The 18,654-nt window shown below is 41.9% G+C and overlaps 1 protein-coding gene across 2 annotated transcripts in view; it reads left to right on the forward strand.

Moving 5' to 3' along the window:
- Positions 1 to 18,654, forward strand: part of CCDC146 (coiled-coil domain containing 146) — a 125,035-nt gene that overhangs the window by 48,144 nt on the left and 58,237 nt on the right. The window lies entirely within an intron of this gene.

Genomic DNA, 18,654 nt, shown 5'->3' on the forward strand with positions numbered 1-18,654 from the left:
AGTCCAAAGAATCCAGAGATGCAGGATCTTTCCTTGAATACATTCTTATAGTTTCTTCTCACAGAAAACAAGCTGACAAGGTCACTACCCACAAGGGCTTTTCCTTTGATGACAGAGAGTGAGGAATGCATCTTGAGTCTTTGACCTCTGATCATTACACACAATGACCACTTGCTTTGAAGTTAGTACTTTTCTGTTAAAGTTCTTCATTTGCGTTCCACTGGCTTCCTTCTTGCTTGATGGGTTATTTATTTACAGGGGTATACACAATGTAAATGTTTGCTATTACATTATAACAGGAGACAATGCATGTAACATCCCATTAGTTTTCATGAAGTTTAAACACCAACTACACTTACACATTTAACAATTACTTTGATCTATACTAATATACAAGTGAATTGACCTGCGGCTTCGGCATGAGCTGGCACTTGGTCGCCTGCATCACAGAGAGAATGAATAGTACCCCCTCTTTCCTGGACTTGGTGGAATCACCTCTGCTTGAACTTCCCAAAGTCACTGCCTTACAGCACTTGGGGGGACTCAACTTCTGAAATAAAAAATTGTCTCCAATACATTTCAAGAACATGTTGGATAGTCTGTGCCCTGATGTGTCATTTTCCCAACAGATGTGGAAACTGTGAAAATGGCAGAGGTGCTTAATGATTTCTTTGTTTTGGTTTTCACCAAGAAGGTTGGTGGTGATTGGACATTTAACATAGTGAATGCCAGTGAAAATAAGGTAGGATCAGAGGCTAAAATAGGAAAAGAACAAGTTAAAAATTACTTAGACAAATTAGATGTCTTCAGGTCACCAGGGCCTGATGAAATGCATCCTAGAATACTCAAGGAGCTGACTGAGGATATATCTGAGCCATTAGCAATTATCTTTGAAAAGTCATGGAAGATGGGAGAGATTCCAGAAGACTGGAAAAGGGCAAATATAGTGCCAATCTATAAAAAGGAAAATAAGGACAACCTCGGGAATTACAGACCAGTCAGCTTAACTTCTGTACCAGGAAAGATAATGGAGCAAATAATTAAGCAATCAATTTGCAAACATCTGGAAGATAATAAGGTGATAAGTTTCAGAGTAACAGCCGTGTTAGTCTGTATTCGCAAAAAGAAAAGGAGTACTTGTGGCACCTTAGAGACTAACCAATTTATTTGAGCATAAGCTTTCGTGAGCTACAGCTCACTTCATCGGATGCATACTGTGGAAAGTGTAGAAGATCTTTTTATATACACACAAAGCATGAAAAAATACCTCCTCCCACCCCACTCTCCTGCTGGTAATAGCTTATCTAAAGTGATCACTCTCCTTACAATGTGTATGATAATCAAGGTGGGCCATTTCCAGCACAAATCCAGGGTTTAACAAGAATGTCTGGGGGGGGGGGTAGGAAAAAACAAGGGGAAATAGGTTACCTTGCATAATGACTTAGCCACTCCCAGTCTCTATTCAAGCCTAAGTTAATTGTATCCAACTTGCAAATGAATTCCAATTCCACAGTTTCTCGCTGGAGTCTGGATGTGAAGATTTTTTGTTGTAATATAGCAACTTTCATGTCTGTAATCGCGTGACCAGAGAGATTGAAGTGTTCTCCGACTGGTTTATGAATGTTATAATTCTTGACATCTGATTTGTGTCCATTTATTCTTTTACGTAGAGACTGTCCAGTTTGACCAATGTACATGGCAGAGGGGCATTGCTGGCACATGATGGCATATATCACATTGGTGGATGTGCAGGTGAACGAGCCTCTGATGGTGTGGCTGATGTTATTAGGCCCTGTGATGGTGTCCCCTGAATAGATATGTGGGCACAGTTGGCAACGGGCTTTGTTGCAAGGATAGGTTCCTGGGTTAGTGGTTCTGTTGTGTGGTATGTGGTTGCTGGTGAGTATTTGCTTCAGGTTGGGGGGCTGTCTGTAGGCAAGGACTGGCCCGTCTCCCAAGATTTGTGAGAGTGTTGGGTCATCCTTCAGGATAGGTTGTAGATCCTTAATAATGCGTTGGAGGGGTTTTAGTTGGGGGCTGAAGGTGACGACTAGTGGCGTTCTGTTATTTTCTTTGTTAGGCCTGTCCTGTAGTAGGTGACTTCAAGCAGCATCACTTGCCCCATAACCTCAGCCGTGCGGAACACAATGCCATCCACAGCCTCAGAAACAACTCTGACATCATAATCAAAAAGGCTGACAAAGGAGGTGCTGTTGTCATCATGAATAGGTCGGAATATGAACAAGAGGCTGCTCGGCAGCTCTACAACACCACTTTCTACAAGCCATTACCCTCTGATCCCACTGAGAGTTACCAAAAGAAACTACAGCATTTTATCAAGAAACTCCCTGAAAAAGCACAAGATCAAATCCGCACAGACACACCCCTGGAACCCCGACCTGGGATATTCTATCTACTACCCAAGATCCATAAACCTGGAAATCCTGGGTGCCCCATCATCTCAGGCATTGGCACCCTGACAGCAGGATTGTCTGGCTATGTAGACTCCTCCTCAGGCCCTACGCTACCAGCACTGCCAGCTACCTTCGAGACACCACTGACTTCCTGAGGAAACTACAATCCATCAGTGATCTTCCTGATAACACCATCCTGGCCACTATGAATGTAGAAGCCCTCTACACCAACATTCCACACAAAGATGGACTACAAGCCGTCAAGAACACTATCCCCGATAATGTCACGGCTAACCTGGTGGCTGAACTTTGTGACTTTGTCCTTACCCATAACTATTTTACATTTGGGGACAATGTATACCTTCAGATCAGCAGCACTGCTATGGGTACCCGCATGGCCCCACAGTATGCCAACATTTTTATGGCTGACTTAGAACAACGCTTCCTCAGCTCTCGTCCCCTAACGCCCCTACTCTACTTGCGCTATATTGATGACATCTTCATCATCTGGACCCATGGAAAAGAAGCCCTTGAGGAATTCCACCATGATTTCAACAATTTCCATCCCACCATCAACCTCAGCCTGGACCAGTCTACACAAGAGATCCACTTCCTGGACACTACAGTGCTAATAAATGATGGTCACATAAACACCACCCTATACCGGAAACCTACTGACCACTATTCCTACCTACATGCCTCCAGCTTTCACCCTGACCACACCACACGATCCATCGTCTACAGCCAAGCTCTACGATACAACCGCATTTGCTCCAACCCCTCAGATAGAGACAAACACCTACAAGATCTCTATCAAGCATTCTTACAACTACAATACCCACCTGCGGAAGTGAAGAAACAGATTGATAGAGCCAGAAGAGTTCCCAGAAGTCACCTACTACAGGACAGGCCTAACAAAGAAAATAACAGAACGTCACTAGCCGTCACCTTCAGCCCCCAACTAAAACCCCTCCAACGCATTATTAAGGATCTACAACCTATCCTGAAGGATGACCCAACACACTCACAAATCTTGGGAGAGGCCAGTCCTTGCCTACAGACAGCCCCCCAACCTGAAGCAAATACTCACCAGCAACCACATACCACACAACAGAACCACTAACCCAGGAACCTATCCTTGCAACAAAGCCCGTTGCCAACTGTGCCCACATATCTATTCAGGGGACACCATCACAGGGCCTAATAACATCAGCCACACCATCAGAGGCTCGTTCACCTGCACATCCATCAATGTGCTATATGCCATCATGTGCCAGCAATGCCCCTCTGCCATGTACATTGGTCAAACTGGACAGTCTCTACGTAAAAGAATAAATGGACACAAATCAGATGTCAAGAATTATAACATTCATAAACCAGTCGGAGAACACTTCAATCTCTCTGGTCACGCGATTACAGACATGAAAGTTGCTATATTACAACAAAAAAACTTCACATCCAGACTCCAGCGAGAAACTGTGGAATTGGAATTCATTTGCAAATTGGATACAATTAACTTAGGCTTGAATAGAGACTGGGAGTGGCTAAGTCATTATGCAAGGTAACCTATTTCCCCTTGTTTTTTCCTACCCGCCCCCCCCAGACGTTCTTGTTAAACCCTGGATTTGTGCTGGAAATGGCCCACCTTGATTATCATACACATTGTAAGGAGAGTGGTCACTTTAGATAAGCTATTACCAGCAGGAGAGTGGGGTGGGAGGAGGTATTTTTTCATGCTTTGTGTGTATATAAAAAGATCTTCTACACTTTCCACAGTATGCATCCGATGAAGTGAGCTCACGAAAGCTTATGCTCAAATAAATTGGTTAGTCTCTAAGGTGCCACAAGGTGATAAGTAACAGTCAGCATGGATTTGTCAAGAACAAATCGTGTCAAACCAACCTGATAGCTTTCTTTGACAGGGTAACAAGCTTTGTGGATGGGGTGAAGCGGAAGACATGGTATATCTTGACTTTAGTAAAGCTTTTGATACTGTCTTGCATGACCTTCTCATAAACAAACTAGGGAAAATCAACCTAGATGGAGCTACTATAAGGTGGGTGCAAAACTGATTGGAAAACCATTCCCAGTGAGTAGTTATCAGTGATTCACAGTCATGCTGGAAGGGTATATCAAGTGGGGTCCCACAGGGATCAGTTCTGGGTCCAGTTCTGTTCAATATCTTTATCAATGATTTAGATAATGGCATAGAGAGTACACTTATAACGTTTGCAGATGATACCAAGCTGGGAGGGGTTGAAAGAGCTTTGGAGGATAGGATTAAAATTCAAAATGATCTGGAGAAACTGGAGAAATGGTCTGAAGTAAATAGGATGAAATTCAATAAGGTCAAGTGCAAAGTACTCCATTAAGGAAGGAACAATCAGTTGCACACATACAAAATGGGAAATGACTGCCTAGGAAGTACTGTGGAAAGGGATTTGAGGGTCATAGTGGACCACAAGCTAAATATGAGTCAACAGTGTAACGCTGTTGCAAAAAATGTGATCATCATTCTGGGATGCATTAGCAGGAGTATTGTAAGCAAGACACAAGAAGTAATTCTTTCACTCAACTCTGCACTGATTAGGCCTCAACTGGAGCATTGTGTCCAATTCTGGGCACTACATGTCATGTAAGGTGTGAACAAATTGGAGAAAGCTCATAGAAGAGCAACAAAAATTATTAAGGTCTAGAAAACATGACCTATGAGGGAAGATTGAAAAAAATGGGTTTGTTTAGTCTGAAAAAGAGAAGACATAAAAGGTTGTTACAAGGAGGAGGGAGAAGTATTGTTCTTCTTAACCTCTGAGGATAGAACAAGAAGCAATGGGCTTAAATTGCAGCAAGGGAGATTTAGGTTGGACATTAGGAAAAACTTCCTGTCAGGGTGGTTAAGCACTGGAATGAATTGTCTAGGGAGGCTGTGGAATCTCCATCATTGGAGATTTTTAATAACAGGCTAGACAAACACCTGTCAGGAATGGTCTAGATAATACTTAGTCCTGCCATGAGTGCAGGGAACTGGACTAGATGGCCTCTCGAGGTCCCTTCCAGTCCTATGATTCTATGTCTGGGTAGTTGAAGTCCCCCATCACCATCAAGACCTGTGCTTTGGATGATTTTGTTCGTGGTTTATAAAAAGCCTCATCCACCACTTTTTCCTGGTTAGGTGGTCCGTGGTAGACCCCTACTATGGCATCACCCTGGGTTTTTTTCACCCCTTTTATACTTACCCAGAGACATTCAACAAGTCTGTCTCTGATTTCCTTTTCAACTTCAGTCCAAGTATACACATTTTTGATATGTAAGGCAATGCCTGCTTCCTTTTTTCCCTGTCTATCCTTCCTGAGCAAACCGTACCCTTCTATACCAATATTCCAGTTGTGTAATACAATATGCTTGCAGACAAGCATTCACTTCCAGGATGCATCTGTCTCTGCCTGGGCCCCATCCTTGCCCAGAATGATCGAGGAGAACACACCTGCGTCCCCAGCTCCTTACTCCCAGATCCCTGTAGTCACTTCTGATCTACTCAGGGTCATACCTTGCAGTATCATTAGTGCCAACATGGATGAGTAGCGTGGGGTAATAGTCAGATGGCCGGATGATCCTTGACAATCCCTCTGTAACATTTTGGATACAGGCCCCTGGCAGGCAGCATACCTCCCAGGATGCCATGTCAGGCCAACAGATGAGTGCCTCCACCCGCCTCAGAAGACAGTCACCAACCACCACTACCCTACATTTCCTCCTGGGAGTGGTGGCTGCGATCATATGAGTTAATAATCTCATGTTCACTAGAAAACAGCATCAGCTATTCAAGAAAACCTTCTTTTAACCTTGATAATGTGACTTTGTTTATGAATTAAAAGATTTTTAACTTGCCTTTTAATTCATGACTAAGATGAAAAGGATGTAGGAGGTATTTCTGAAAAAAGTTCCAATGCTCCTTCCTCTGTTGCTCTTTTTCCCCCACCCCCTCAAAAAAATTTTCTCTAAATATTTTTTTCTACATTTTAGTTTAAAAAAATATTTTGAGCTGGTTGTTCACTGCCACGGTGTTGTCAGCGCTCATGATTTTATCTTGGATCTCACATTGGCTGGTGTGTTTCTTTTAAACTGCAGCTCCTGGAGGCATGTGATTGGGGGGAGAATTTCAGCTTTCATTTTTTAAAAAAAGTAAGTTTCTAGCCCTCATGGTTTTGGAGAAATGCTTGAAAATGTGACTCAAGTGCACCCTGAAGGCTCAGAAACGAGAAGGCAACTCAAAATATATTCTGTTTTCAAAATCATGATTTTTTAAAATCATTTTCGTGATTTTGAGGCAGCCTGATCCATAACATATAAATGCTTGGGATTGGCAATAATGCTGCTGTGTAACTGCTGTTTATATTTCTTGAAGATAACAGTTGTCTGTGTCCTTGCCAGCACATACCTGCGCAGGTTTAAAATGTACTGTTATCCTTTTTCTTCTTTGTGGGTGAGCTGTTTAATCTCTCCTGCAGCTCAGGATATGTTCCTGCATTTCTATATTACAATGGCCTTTTGCAGGATAAGAAATATCACTTCTGTTTCCTCACTTGTAACTATAAAGATGGGTATTTTTATAGCATCTTTACCTTTCATTTGTTCATCTGCCTTCTGGTTTTCTTTAACAGTCCCTTTAAAATACATATCTGCTACCTCATTTAGCCCAGTAATAGGTCCACAGCAGGCTCAGAGCAGATGACCATTAATTAATTTATAATATATTTATATTGTTAAAGCTAACGAAATGTTAAAAAAAATCTTGCCATCCTATAATGTATATACCAGATACTTAACAAAAGAAGAAGAAAAAATCAAATTGGCTAGATGGTATCCAAGCCAATGTATAGTTTGTATAGACTGCCATAGGAGTTTGCCTGAGTAAGGACTAAGTAAATAAGGATCTCAGGATTTGGCCCGTATATCGTAAAAAGTAGATATTAAACGTTGGTTAAACCTTGAAGTTCTCTTTTGGACAAAAAGTCTGCTTTATTCTGAATACCTTAATTTCAACAGCATATGGGATACTTGTGTAATAAAATGTATTAGGCCTCCATGTTATCTCAGCCAGATTTGGGACTTAGCTTAAGGGTTCTGGCAGTGTATTACAATATCTGTTTGCAACTTCCTGCTCTTTGCAACTTGCATTGAATTCATATGTGACAAGTCTTCATTGGGAGTTGTGAGTGCTCAGCAGTTCTGAAAATCAGACCTTTATTTCCTTAACCAAATCCTCCTCCTTTTGACTACCATGTTAATTCCAATTGAGTTCAATAGAACTATTAATTTGAATAACATGAACAGAGTTTGGCTGTTCAGTGGGAGGTCGTCTGAATAAAGACTGAGTAAAAACTAAGGACCAGATCATATCATCAAATTTTAAAAAGAAGTCCCTATTGAAATCAATAGGGAGCACTACTGAAACATCACTGGCACAATATGGACCTGAATAAGGACCTCGGGATTTGGCCCAAGGTTAATACAGGAAATTTCCTTTTTCCTCTTTTCACTTATATATTGCCATAATTGTCTGTTCTTTCAGGTTCTCATTTAGAGTAAAATCGTTTAAAACTCTTTCAACACCATTTAAAGGACATTACTGACCTCAAAACACAGAGCCAAAAAAGAACATGAGCTATACAATTCTATCAGTTCTCTTAAAATCCTCAACTTCGATGATATTTAGCTGAAGCAGGTTTCCTCATAACTTGCTTAGGTTTCTGGCTTGATTCTTGCCTAAACATCAATTGTCATCATAACCATCAATGAGGTAAGAATCTTGAGCTAAAAATGAGTTTCCTTTAAAGGAGCAAAACTTGCTTCTTTGATTAAACCCATAAGACTAAACCGTCTCTTCACCTATCATTGAATATTAGGGGATGGTCTACGGTTCCACAAGCTCATCTGCCCGACTTAAACTTAACATTTCCTGTTGCACCCAGATGACTGATACTGAATGTCAAATATTTTTTCAGCCATAGCAGGATTCCCTGAGGCAGGTGCAATAATGACAATTGTTTTTGTGCCTGCGCTTTTGAGGAGTTTTGTATTTTGAAGAATATTAACATTCTGCTTAGAAGGATATACAAAACTTGTCAGCCATCCTTGTTCTTCTGGGTTTGTGTTCATACATCGAAACAATGAGTCCCTGGAGCAAGACAAACCCATCAGAAGCAAGAAAGAACACAGAAAATAGATTCTAAACTTTATGCAGCTGATTGATAAGGGGAGTTACTTACTACTCAAATAATGTTATATTGAAATCCCAAGCACAGAAAAATTGTAAAATGTTAATAATTTGGGATTTTGCCCTTGTGCCCTATATTGAGACAAAGGACTGTAGTTGGAAGTGACTTTTTAGGTGTTTGAAATGAAAGAATAAACAAGGTTAACTTCAATTTAAAATTATGACTATCATTCTATGTTTTAAAATAACTAAAAGAATGCTCAAAATGTTAGTTATTAAAAATATAAATGATTACAGGAAATGCAGCATAGAAATGAAAGATAGAAACTGTGATTATTTCTGTTGAGGTTGCAGAATTTATGTCAAATATTTTATAATAATTTCCTAAATAAGTAGAAATGTGTTAGCTGCACTATTTTGCTGGAACATTGGCATTTTTATAATGTTCAATTCAAGCCTTCCCTTGGAAGCCCTCATGTATTTCATTTTTATAATGATCATGGTTAATATCTGTTATCATTGTCTATGTCGGATACTATATTTAACTTCAATCTTTTGCTTCACATGCATGCAGGATGCTGGTGCACATGACACAGGATGATTAGACCCTCTGTATTCAAGGTACTTGATGCTAATGGGATTGAAGATGGGCTGAATTAAGGGTTTCTAGAGGCCCATACTGGTTGGGTAGTTCATAAAGAAGAAATTAAAAAAAAATACGAGGAAGCTAGTCAAAAATACTGAAGCTTGAAACTGAGTAAGTCAAAGTCCTTAGACTTGTCAATTATACCATAATTGAGTCACAGAAGCCCTATTGTGAAGGATTAAGCTGCTCAAGAGGGCCCCTATTAATTATTGTGTTGTGGGGGGGAAGGCCCCAAAATATTTTATCTTAGAGAAGTGGTCCCCAAACTTTTTACCTTGCGCCTCCCCTTACTCCTGTCCACGCCCCCCCAGAGCTGCCCCTCTGCCAAACCTGCTTGGCGCTGTAGCCCCAGATGCCAGGTCACAATGGCAGGAGCAGGGAGTAGGGCCCAGCCCCACAGAACAGGAGTCGCCACTGCAGGGTGAGAGTGGGGTGGACTCCGTTTCTAACCCCTCCTCCACCCTGGGGTCTCCCCACCACACTAGGCTAGCATTAGGATTCCGGTGCCAGGTGGAGGATGGAGGATGCTGCTGCAGGTGGTCGGTGCCCTCTCAGCAGTTTAATATAGTGCATCCATTGAATTATGAGGCTACATCTGCCCCTGCTTATGATTTTATGCCTTGTGCTGGCCATCTACACAGGAGTGAATTTCTTTCCAATAAAACAGAAGATGTGAAAACTTTATACAACTTTTGGAGGAAATGTTAGGGTCTGTTAACTTCTGATGCAGTGAGAGCCAGATTCTGCCACTTTTGCTCACATGAAATAATTCTTCACTCTGTAAGTAATTCTGTTGGGTGGGTTCATCACCCACTGAGATCTGCATGCAGCTGTCCCCATCCCAGGGTCTGCCACTTCCATGTCACAGTTTTTCTCCCTCTTCTCCCCCAACCCCATGGAAGAAACTCCATGGGTCCTTGGTCCACAGTAGAGGAGGGGACAGAGATTGGTTGAGCTGAAGGCAGGAATTCGCAGGCTGGGAGGATGGACAGTGTCTCCCTCCAGCCCTGTGAAGCTTACCTGGAAAAGATAATATATCTTAGGGTTATATTCTTTCTTCCATGGAGTCTCCTTCCATAGCTCCTAGGGACAGCTGTGGCAGAGAGAGTTATTGGTTGCATCACATCAATGAAGTTGTAGTGCCAGGGATGGGAGGAACAGAGCTGACGCTAAGCATAAGCAGATTAAGCAATTGCTTAGGGCCCCAAACAGCTCAAGGGGGCCCCCATTAATTATTCCTGCTTAGGGCCCCTAATGGGCTAGCACCAGCACTGGGAGGAGATTGTTTGCTGGGGTCCAGAGCATCTGTGGAAGCACAAGTCTTTTTCCCTATGGCTCTGTATTTCCTACAGATTCCTTAATTTTCATAGTTTCTGCATGGGGCGCATGGAAAACCCATCCTCTCCCAATGGAAAATTGTGGAGGAATCTCAGCAAGAGAATTGTTGCAGATATATCTTTTCCCCAAATCCCCTCCTCCATGTGTCTTACAACAGGGTGGGGTGATTCGGCCCAATTATTTCATAGGACTTCTCACAGAGTAAGAGTACTCAATGAGAGTAAAGAGGCAGAATTTGGGCCCTACCTTTTTCTTCTCTCGTATAAGAGCAAGACTTCTGAGAGAAAGTGAGATAATGTAAAAATGTAACAAAATGAGAAAGTTACATACAAAAGTAGCTACAAGTTAATAATCAGTTAAAAATAAGAATTAAATAAAAAAGTAGGTAAAATAAGAGGGTAAGAATAAATATAATAGGAAAGTGAAAATACAAGTAAATACAGTAATAAGATACATACTTCTATTATGTAGTTACATTTATGGAAGTGTAGGAATATAGAAAGCAAAGAGAAGAAACTCCCAAGCAACCAGCACTAGCAGCCAAATCTTTAATCCAATTTTCTAAGAATTCTTGATTTGGATAAGTACAGTTTATTTTATTTTGCCCCGCTTTTGGGGTAATTTTTTTAAAATTATGGGAGAGAGTCTTGTTGTTTAATGCGTATGGGAATCAAAGAAAAGTGTTGTGTATATACCAAAAGGAAGAGAAGCAAGATATATATTAGTACATTTGAAACTTAAAGGTTTTGAAAGGCCCAGGAATTTAAGAGGTGACCTGCCTATATTCCAAACTCCAGACCTGACATCATCTACTCCCAATACAATGAAGTGACCTAAATTGATTCCAGATTCTACCTTTAATTATACTAGATTGCTAGAATAATTAGAAGGAAACTGCCACTTGCTCAGTCAGATAGCCTCATCTTGGAGGCATCCATTTTACAGGAACGTGACAATAGCAAGTCTGAGAAACCTAATGAAAAATTGTTTAAACCAGCTCCCACCCTTGTTTTAGAACTTTTAAATATATGTGAACTAGAGTGTTGTATCTTTATTCATTTTATTTTTCTTTATTTTTCAAAACATACTGATATAATGAAGGCCAATATTTTCAAACCTGGATGCCAAAACAGTCTTCTGGATATGTATCTAGACTCCTACATTAAAGTTCCGAGCAGCTACAACTTCCATTACCCTCACTGCTACCCAAACTGTGCTGGCTTCCTGATGTAGTGCCAGGATTTAGCCATACATGTTTTGTTTATACACTGGAATTCTTACCAAATGTAAAGCAACTTAGAAACAAGTTTTCATTTCCTACATTAAGTGTCCACATTACCATTGTTAGGAATTACAAATTACTACCTGGTCAGACTACCCATTGCCACAGGGCCATTACAGTTTCTGGGGATCATAGGAACACTGCATCCACATGTTCTTTTCCTTGGACATACTACCTGCTCTCGGGGCCAGGAAGGAGGAGTAGAGCTGCAATGCCAGCTCTGTGATCTCCAGAAATTTCCCTTTACAAAAAGGGAATCCTCAGAGGGCCAGACCAATGCAAAGGAGTCCTAGTATGTCTGAGATTCTGGCCTTTGGGACAAAAGTTTAAAAAAGTATTTAGGTGCCTGGTGGGATTTTCAAAAAAGCATTTATCTGTATCTTTAGGCAAATACATTTAGCAGTCTGGCTTCTAATTTCTGTCAAGTGATATTATAATTTATGAAGTGAATCTAGGGTTCAGAAACACAGAGATAACGAGCTACATTGCAAATTGTTGCTACAGCTCTTACAATAGCTTAAGCATAGTATGATCTTTCTAAAAATATTATTGCACAGTGCAATTCCCTGATGGATACTGCATTTGCCTTACAATGGGGCTAGAACACATTTCAGTCCAGAAAATAAACAGTATTGTGTAATTAGCGAGACAAGTTGGGCGAGGTAATATCTTTTATTGGACCAACTTCTGTTTGTGAAAGAGACAAGCTTTTGAGCTACACAGAGCTCTTCTTTAGCGGTGACACTCTGAATACCTTTCCAAGAGTTCTGTATTTTGTTTAATATTGTATATTCCCAAGTTTTATCTCTGAGTGCTAATTAATTCTTGATTGAACCATTTCTTGATTAGATCAGAATTATCTATAGTAATCTCCCATTTTTAATGTTTTAAAATAATTTTACCTAAATTGTATCCACTCTGACCCATTTCAGTGGGACTTTGTGTAACTGTCTTGTGTTGTGCAGCATTTGTAATGCATTTCTAGAGCATGACAATATTATAGTACTGTACATATCTAGTGTGACGGACGTTACAGGTGTTATCAAGATCAGAATGTGGCTCTCAGGCTCAGACCCACAGAGCTACTTAGGTGCCAAAGTTCCAGTTTTAGGCTCCACTGCAATCCACAAAACTGCCAAACCTTGTAGGTCACTCTGACTAAATTTTCAGGGTAAAAGTTCCATCTGCACCTAAGTTTATTCTTCTGAGCATGCACACTGTTGCCTCCCTCTAGGCACCAGGAAGCCAATCTCTAACCTAAGCCCAAGAGGAATCCATGAGCCAGGGGAAGATAGGTATTTGTCCACCTAACTCACATATGGGGCCCAAGCTGGTCAGCATGCTTGAAGGCTGCCTACCAGACTGGGTCCCATTCAAAACAGTGGTGGGGCTGCTGCCATCCACCTTATAACTTTTAGCCCAGTAGTTACAGCACTCATGTGGGCAGGGGTGAAAGTAACTTAAGTCTTACTGGTACAGGGGCCTGGCTCCACACCCCTTTAAGGGGCGGGGCCTCAGACAGAAAGGGTGGGGCCTTGGGCAGAAGGGGCGGGGTTGGGGGGGTCAGCCTCCCCCAGCCAGCCCTTCAGCACTGCCTGGCCTAGGCCACCCGGGGCTCCTGAAGTGATTTAAGGGGTCCGAGGCTCTGGCCGCTGCTGCAGTAATGGCGGCCAGGGGCCCCGGACCCTTTTAAATCAGCAGGCCCCAGGGAAGCTGCCCCTTTTGCCCCCCCCCCGGCGGCTCTGGGGAGCCAAAAGGGGCAGTGATGCTGAAGCGCTGCCGTGGCAGCGCTTTAAGGACCCCACTGCTCTGGGGGAGAAAGGGTTTGCATGGGGGGGATCTCCCACCTCTCAGGAGGTGGGCAGTAACCACTGAGCTATGGGTTGTTCTGATGTGGAGCTCTCTTAATCCCTCCTGTAGAAGTTGTTCCAATGTTGATTAAATAATAAAGAGTCATTGGGCCAGAGAGAGAGTACATGTGTGAGACTGACTCTATAGTCCAGTGGTTATGGCATCCACCTAGGAGATGCAGGATACAGTCCCCAAGCTCCAGTGACTCTTTAATTATTTATCTACAGGGGAACAGTTTAGACAGGGGAGTGAGGGAGCCCTACGTCAGACTATCCCATTGCTCTGTGCTCTTGAGAGGTGAGAGACCCCTGTTCAAATCCTTTCTGCACCTGAGGCAGAGCGGGCAATTGAAACTGGGTCTCCCACATCCTGGGTGAGTGTGCTAGCCACTGTGCTAAAATTTTAAGGTGGATGGCAGCAGCAACACCACCACCTTCTCTTTCAGCCATTTTGTGTGGAGTGAGGAAGGCACCTCACTCATTCTTACAAGAAACGACTTAGGTGCCTAAGCTGCCTGACTCCAGGAGAGGGGTTCCTGTTCTGTATTGCTAGCAGATATAGGTGACTCCCAGCACTCCAGACCTAGACCCCAGACTTAGGTCTCTATAAGAGTGGTTGGGTTTAGGACACACCCCTCTAATCAGCATCTTGCATTGGCTATCTTCCATGGCTCCCCACCTAGCATGCTGGCTTTTAGAATCACATTCTGAGGTGCCTATCTCTCCCCATTCATTGTATAGGGACTTAACTCAAGCTTTGTGGATTGCAGTGATGTTCTTGTGATTTTCTAGGAACCTAAATTTTAGGTGCCGCAGTGTTTAGTATCACAACACCTATGTCTCTTTGTAGACCCAGGCCTCATTTCTTACTCAAGAAAGATGGAATAAAGCCATCAGAATTTGGTCCCAGATGCAGAGTAGTGGAAATAACGGCTATGTCTTCCCTGCAAATAAACAAATATATATATATATATATTTGACAATGGAATGACTAATGCACATTAGCTATCTCACTGTAAAATCCTATTGGAGACAAGGTACTGTAATTTTTACCACTAGATAGATAGGTGAGGTCAACACTACCCCTGTCTGTGGTTCATATCACCTAGCTGTGAAGCTACAGTGCCTTGACTCCACTAGAATTTAACAGTGAGATAACTAACTCACATTAATAATCTCACATTAAAACACACCTTTATTTGACAATGAAGACAAAGCTGAAGCTAAACAAAATTCTACAGCATCTCATAGGAAAATATGACTTCAGTGTGATTCATCTTTCACAAACTTTTAGAAACAGAGGTGAAATGCAAATATTTGTAAATTGTTATTCCAATTTAGCTTGCAGTATTTAAAAAAAGAAATCTAACGCTATATTTCAGGAATAAAGATTTATAAATATTTTATAAGTCTGGTTAAAAGGGTGTAATATATATATATATATATATATATATATATATATATATATATATAAGCTAAATCTGAGATCCAAATGCAAAAGCTACAGTTTAGAGATGTCATGTATTTATGACTCTTCCCGAGGGATCTGGGGTCCAGAAACCCAATAAATGGAAGATGCTGATTCGTATGTGTCTTCTTTTATTAAAATGTTTAATGGGCCTGATTCTTATCTCACACCAATAATTTTAAGTCAGTATAATTGTACTAAGAAAAGGAGTACTTGTGGCACCTTAGAGACTAACAAAAAAGAAGATGTTGTTAATGTTACTCACTTTACTGATTTCAGAATACATTGAGCCTGAGAGTGTAGTGGAATGGAAACTGTTTATACAAAATGAGAGAGGGGCTGCAGCATTGCAAGGCATACTCTCCGAGGAGGGCACACAGCAACATTTTGGGTAAACTTTACAAAACCTAGATAGCCTGTGACACGTTTTCACTTAATTAAAAAATGGCATGCCAGTAACTATTGCAGCCTTGCTGCAAAGTGTTGCAATGCATATTGTTCGGATAGATGTCTAAGGGCCTAATTCTGCAGTCTTTACTCAAGCAAAACTCTCATTAACTTACATGTCTGAGATTTTTTCCTGTTGTTTTACACCTTGTATAGTCATTAACACTTGTGCACAGTGCCTGTAAAGCTCTAACAAGTCAAAATGGTAGCATTTTACACACAGTTTGCACAGGTGCAAATATATATATGGTGCAAGAGTGGACACTGAGGCCACAATGTCTGTTGGCTTCAGTAGAATTACTCTGGATTTATATAGGTGTCACAGAGCTTAATTTGGCCTACCTTGTATTTCTTGGTCATACATACATTGGCTAAGAAGTTCAGAACTCTCAGTTTCACGCACCGTTTTTATGATTCCCTCTCCCCAAACGCTAATTACAATATCTATGCTCGTCTGTGGTAGATGACTCTTGAATGGCTGAGAAAGGAGATTGAAGACAGAGCCCAAAGGAAGGACTGATTGTTGAGAGACTTTGCAGTGTTAGTTTGAGCTTCTGTTGCCCTGAAAGGGATCTGACTTAGATGCTTTCAGCTGAAGTATGAACAGGCGCAGATGGACTGCAGGAAGGGCTGGAGATGAAGATTGTCTGCAGCATCATGCCCTATTGCAAGCGGGTGCTCTGGCATCATAAAATCCTCCTTCCATCCACACAGAAGAACTTTTAACATGGATTTGAGGATGCTTTAAGTCTAGGCTAGCTAGCATGGCTGAGGATATGGGCTTGAGATTGGAATTTGCTTCAGCCCAGACAGGCAAACTGCCTACTTTGCAGTGAAAATGCAGACTACTCAATCCCAGATGCTGTTAGTCCTCCAGTCCCATCCCACAATTCTACCTGGGCAGTACTTTCTTGTGGAACTCCTCCCTTCTTCTGCTGTGCATTTTAACCCCGTTTGCCTGCTCCATTTCTGATGCACTTCCACAGCATTTGAACAGAGATCTCATCTGTGACAAACTGGGGCTATGTTTATACAATTTATGAATTTTGGTTAATATTGTGCAGTTGGTTTATGAAAAGCAGCTGTATCCTGAGTGCCTATATGTATGAAGATCTACCAGGTCCTGTAGCAGGTTCACAGCAGACAAATACAAGGGGCTAGTGGTGCTTAGGATTCAATTATACTATTCAGGTTCAAACAACTGGCAACAGTGGGTGAGCTCAAACCTTGGAAATCCAGTTTAGCTTACTCTTCTGAAAGGAGAGGGGGAGACAGAAGCAATGAAAACTTACCAGGAGCAGAACAAAGGCAGCCAGCAGACCAGGAGGAGTTTAAATAAGGGAATTCACAGGAATAGGGGGAGCCAGGCAGGAAGAGGACACGTGGGGCAGAAGAAAGCAACAGAAGCTAGGTAAAAGGGAGAGACCACCGGTCATGGAACAGCCTCAGGAATGGGACAGCCTGCCTGTGGTTCCTAATGACACCTAAGGGAAGGCTGAGCTAGAAAGGGAAATGTGTGCAATGTTTGTTGTTTGTATGATTAAGTAAAGAACATAAATGTGTTAGACTCTGCAAAGTTTGTGTGTTAACTACTGTGTGCCCCTGAGAGTTAGACTGTAACAAAAAGTTTCACACCTTTGGGGTAAAGTTCCAGGAGAGGGTATGTTTAAGTCCAAGGGCATTCTAAAGCTCACCATTGTGCACAGAGGGGCTAGGCAGCTGTATAGGGCTCCAATTCTCAGGAGGGAGTGTTAGGCTGCAGGTCTGTACTTCCAAGAGTGTGCCTAGGGATCCTGAGATTGGGGCAGTGGCTGGACTGCATTCATGCTCTGTAGGCTTAAAATAGCCGGGGGAGCAAGGGACACAGCATGGATTCCCTTCACGGCAGTCCTAGTGAGTGGCCATGAGGGAGCACTTGCTAGGATCTGTGACACCATCCAAGAAATCCTCCTGTGCTGGCAGTTTGCCAGAAGCTGACACCTGTCTCCTGCTAAAGCTGTGGGGTAGTATCAATAAAAAACATAATTTAGATAAATGTACCCAACATGAGATTTTTATGTTTACTAGGCAGGAAAGAAATAGGAAATGGAGAGGCAAAGAAGTCAGCTGGGTGTGCTATGAATCACTTTGTGGTTTGTAGACTGAATTCCTTAATAACTTTCTCATTAAAAGTTCTTGTTGCCAAATGCTGTTTGCTTTCACCTGCAGGACTGCCTGCATTAATAATGAATAACTCCACTTGGAAGTTATTTATATGACGTATTGTTCTCATGTCATGGCCACAGACAGCAGCTTCATTCTAGGTGAGAGTGAGTGAGTTTTCAACCTGTGAATGAATTTGTGGAGTTGCTCAATTTAATGCACTGTTAAGACCCACAGGATAGCCCACCAGAAATCCATTTCAGCTCAAGGGGTAGTACAGCCCTATTGTGGATGTAGTTACATAGGTCTGGCTTGGGTAAGGCTTTGCTGTGGGGACACTCCACCCAGGCAGGGCTAGCCTGGCTGCAGTGAAAACATGGCTTTTCTACACTAGGAAATTAACTAGAATTACTGTTGCGGTATGTTTCAGAGTAGCAGCCGTGTTAGTCTGTATTCGCAAAAAGAAAAGGAGTACTTGTGGCACCTTAGAGACTAACAAATTTATTTGAGCATAAGCTTTCGTGAGCTACAGCTCAGTTCATCGGATGCATTGTGGTATAGTTACTCTGCAATAGCTATTCTAGAATGCTTTTGCACTTTAAATTTACAACCTGCTTTAATATTTAAAAAACAGGCTGAGGTCTTGTCTGTACTTAAAATTTAGGTTGACACAGCTGTCAATCAGAGGTATAAAAAAAACTACAACCCCTGAGTGATGTAGTTATGCCAACCTAACACCCTGTGTAGACAGCTAGGTTGATGGAAGAATACTTCCCTCGACTTAGCTACCATTGCTTGGGGAGATGGTATTCCTACATCAATGGAAAAACCCCTTCCGTCTGTTTAGGTT

Source organism: Natator depressus, chromosome 1, assembly GCF_965152275.1.
Source record: "Natator depressus isolate rNatDep1 chromosome 1, rNatDep2.hap1, whole genome shotgun sequence".
Classification (NCBI taxonomy): Eukaryota; Metazoa; Chordata; order Testudines; family Cheloniidae; genus Natator; species Natator depressus.